Source organism: Bos grunniens, chromosome X (assembly GCF_055505025.1).
Source record: "Bos grunniens cultivar Pamir isolate PY7600 chromosome X, Bosgru_T2T1.0, whole genome shotgun sequence".
NCBI classification, from domain to species: domain Eukaryota; kingdom Metazoa; phylum Chordata; class Mammalia; order Artiodactyla; family Bovidae; genus Bos; species Bos grunniens.
In genome coordinates, this window is record NC_141194.1 from 33,470,378 (window position 1) to 33,474,922 (window position 4,545).

Sequence of the window (4,545 nt, forward strand, 5' to 3'; positions counted from 1 at the left end):
TGGCATGGCATTTCGAAGCAGGTTGTTGTATTAAATGTAGCAAATGAAAAAGCTTTCTGAAAGCCTGAAAATAGTCTGTGGGGGGCGGGGGAGGGGTGGAGGTGGTGGTGGTGGGGCAGACGGTGAAGGATGGTGCTTGGTACATTATAAACCCTCAGAAATATTGGCTGCTTTTGAATGAAATGAAATCCAACCTGAATCCAGTCCCTACTCAGTTACGTAAGGAAGACAGTGGATGCCTAGGCAACGCCTAATCAAGTTATGAGGTAGAGGCGGATCTCAATTATTACCTCACCAGAGGCTGCAGAGCTGAGGTGCAATAGCAGAGTAGTGGAGCAGCAGGGAACCTAGGCAGACGGTTGTCTGACTGAGCGCGTTCCAGTCACTCCCGGGCGGAAGCAGAAGCTGAAGACTACCTGACAGCGGCTTTTGCGTTGCAGCAGTATGTCATGAAATTCAGATAATTTTTCAGTTGTTCATCGAGATGGAAAGCTCAGATTCTGACGATGAAGAAGACAGAGTTTCGGTCCGACACAGAGGTCAGAAGGACCGATTGGCTCGAGAAGATGATTACTTCCGATTCGTAAGTGATCTGAGTGAAGAAGATTACATACTTATGAGGGACAACAATTTGCTCGGCCCCCTAGGTGAAAGTACCGAAGAAGAGTTGCGGCAGAGGCTTCAATTAATGAAAGAAAACCTACCACAAAACTCAGATGAAAATACAGGTATATTTCTCTTTGGGGGTAATAGGATGGGATAAGAAAGCAACTTTATAGTATTAAATAATGACTTCATAATAGTAAATAGTAAATTATACAGAAGTGGCATACATTATTTGGTAAGGAACTTCTCATAAAAAAGAACTGACATTTACTTGGTTTGCGGTGAGAATGCCAGGGTAGGTTTTTTTCCCTGATTCACATTTGGATTGTTTTAATTGGGAAACTGTGAAGTAGACCATTGGTTTTTGTTTGTTGGTTGCTTTTGTACCTCAGTGGAAAGTTCCTCCTATGTACCGAATTATTTTCTCTATCTATGAAAGTGAAAGTTGCTCAGCTGTATCAGACTCTTTGCAACCCCACGGACTATACAGTCCATAGAACTATCCAAGTCAGAATACTGGAATGGAGGGGATCTTCCCAATTCAGGGATGGAACCCAGGTCTCCCGCTTTGCAGGTGGATTCTTTACCAACTGAACCACAAGGGAAGCCCAAGAATACTGAAGTGGGTAGCCTGTCCCTTCTCCAGCAGATCTCCCCGACCCAGGAATCCAACTGGGGTCCCCTGCATTGCAAGTAGATTCTTTACCAACTCAGTTATGAGGGAGGCCCTCTCTATCCATATAGACATGTAAAAAAATAGCAAAAAGAAATATTTTATATTTTAATCAAGTAGTTCTCAACTGGGGACAGTTTTGCTCTCCCCCACCCCAAGGGACACTTGACAATAGCTGGAGACATTTTTGGTTGTCACAGAGGGAGGCATGGGTGCTACTAGCATCTACTGGGCAGAGGTCAGGGATGCTGCCAAATACGACACAATGCACATGGTAGCTCCCCAAAATAAGAATTGCCCAGTGCCAAAATGTAAATAGTTCTAAGGCTGAGAAACCCTCCTGGAACCTCAGATCTGGTGCCTTCTCTCCCAGTGTAAAATAGAGGATTTTACTATCGAATGAAGAGGATACTATAATACTTTGGTTCTTGAATATGGTCTTATATGTGCCATGCTAGGTTCAGTCTATTCATTTGATCTGACTTTCAGCTTAATGCCAATTAAAAACCTTGGTAATATTAAGAAGTATTCAAAATTCAAATACTTTTAATCCTATAAACTTTGTTTATATTTGGGCAATAATCTTATATTTTAAAACAACTTATACATTATCAAAGTCATGTAAGAGCCTAAGAGTAGTAATGTTGGAGACTAATGAGAATTAGACAATAATATCAACTGAATTAAAATACTAGCACTGTACCTTAACTGGTGTTTACCTTGTTTAATTGCTTTGGTGTTTTGACAGTAGGCTGAAAAAAAAATGTTATCTCTTGACTTTCCTCCCACAGTGGTATACAGGGCTGTGTATATGACAAAATATTGAAAAACAGACTTCCTTCAGATACCCTTTGTAAAAACCTCTCTAAATTTATCTAGGATTAGTGTACTCTTTTTCAGATGGAATTGAAACTTCCCTGCCTTTACTTATAAATCTAGATAATAAAGCTTTTAAAGTATTAACTTTAAAGTTAAAGATAATTAACTTTTAAAGTATAACTTATAAAGTAAATGTGAAATCAGTTGAAAACGTCTGAGTATTTAAGTTCTCATTTTTGTTTGCTTTTTAAACAAAGTTTCAGAGTGCTATTTTATGATAGTTCCAATTTTGGTAGTTCTTTTATGGCCCCTCCCCCCGTTTTTTAATTAACAGATAGAGGAGATGCTTCAGATAATGAATCCAGTGAGAACTCTCTTCTAGACTGGCTTACCACTTTTGGACAAACTGAAAATGTGACAAGTGAACAAAAAGAAAATCAGTCTTGGAGAGAAGAGAGCGAAATTAGTGCTAACAGTGATGAGCTCAGATTTGGCTTAGAGAGTAATCTTGAGTGTGATGATGAAAACTCAAATCCAGAAAATGAATATGTAGCATCTGCAGAACTTCCCAGAAGAGAAGATAAGGAAGACAGCCAAAGGCAAGTGGAAAATCCACACTCTGAGTCATTATTTACAAGACCATCTACATCAGAACATGATACAATGGAAACATTAATGGAAGTCCCACCGACTAGAAGTCAGAGAAGACTAAGAAGTTGGAGCCCAGTCTCTCGGAGAACCAGACCAAGGACTGACAACTGGTCACCTCCACATACACTGTGGGAAATTTTTCAAAGAATTAATGAAGATACACCATCTCAGACTTTTAAACAACCTCTCATAAGTGAGAATGATAACTTTTCTAGAACTGGGCATGAAGAAACATTGAGACAGCAAATGACTGGACATGAGTTGCAAAATAGGGGTCTTATTGAGACTTCTGAAACTAGTAATGCTGTTCATGGAGAATGTTATTCAGACACAACGTGCAGTAGTGAATCTTGGGAAGTGAGGGAAACAAATCCAACCACACCTTTCAATCTTGCAGTAGAACAAGTTCATTGTCGAGCATGTTCTCAGAGAGACAGCAGAATTAGTAGAACTCAGTTAACATCTGACTCACCAAACAACACTACCACTTCAGAAAGTGAGCAAGAAGAACTGAAGCCTTTGTCTTCAGATTCTGACGAGGCTGATGAGAGTGCTTATGTCAATACCATCAGAAATCCCGTTCATAGAATTTTAAATACTAGCTTAAGTGATACAATGTCTGTTCCAACTCAGACTCTTTTATATCAGACAATGACAGGATTTAGTAACTCAAGTAATCTTATGGACAGTGACAGTAATTTAGAGTATAGTATCTCACCTCCAAGTGAAAACATGGAAAGGGCAGAGTTACCAAATGAAAGACATGGACCTAGTGGTAGTGATAGTGTACCTGGTTCTGCTCCAAATGCTAGCTATGCTTCTGATTCCAGTTTAATACTGGTATCAGTTTCAAGCTTATATTATATTTCTACTTCCATTACTACCATATTTAGTCCTGTATCTAATTTTAGCTCAAGTGATGAAGATTCAGAAGCTAGCACACTGATGACATTTGAAGACAGTGAAGAAAGAAGCTCATCAACAGGCTTATCAGAGACCAGCCAAGAAGGTGAAGAAATGTCCCCAGTAACATCTGACGATAGTGACTCTGGGTCTTCCCTTAATCTGGACCAATTTCTCTTATTAAATCAAGCAGACCAAACTAGAGGCCTTACAAAACTGCAGATTGACAACTTACCTTTAAGATTTTTTGAAGAGAAAGATGCAGCTAAAATCTGTACTATTTGCATTACAGAATACACCGCAGGCAACATGCTACGTGTCCTACCATGCTCCCATGAATACCATTATCAGTGCATTGATCAATGGCTGGAAGAACATTCAAACTGCCCTATTTGTCGTGGGCCAGTAGTGGACCACTTTGAGGCAGATAATTTTATGTGAGATCTGAATTCTCAGATATAAAAAGTGTTACAGTGATGGACAACTGTCAGCTGTGTCATGTCCACTTTTAGAGTTATTTATGTTTAACAATCTGAATCTATATGTAACAATCTGAACTGAATTACTTGTTCCTGAAGAAATTATTGGGCTTTCCCCAATTTCTGTTTCATAATAAAAGGAAATATCAAAAAGTCAAACAGTGTTATCCTATCTGACAATAAAAATGAGTTTCACACCATAGCAGTGCACTGAATTTCAATAGAAACTTAGTATGTGCACTGGGTTGGGATATTCCTGGTGCCATGAGAGAAATGTTCTAATATGATATAATCAATCTTGATAGATCCTAGTAGTATCGTCTAGTCATATAAATCCCAGATATCTCTTAGCCCTGTTCAATCCTGGTTGTGTATGCAAAGAAACAGGAACCCAACTAATTAAGCAATTTAAGA

General features: G+C 39.0%; 1 pseudogene across 1 annotated transcript; it reads left to right on the forward strand.

The window, feature by feature from the left end:
* The first annotated feature begins 294 nt into the window (after nt 1-294).
* LOC147340098 (E3 ubiquitin-protein ligase RLIM pseudogene) lies at nt 295-4,290 on the forward strand (annotated as a pseudogene). The gene has a single exon (XR_015159398.1). The product of XR_015159398.1 is annotated as an E3 ubiquitin-protein ligase RLIM pseudogene (transcript).
* Nucleotides 4,291-4,545: the final 255 nt, after the last annotated feature.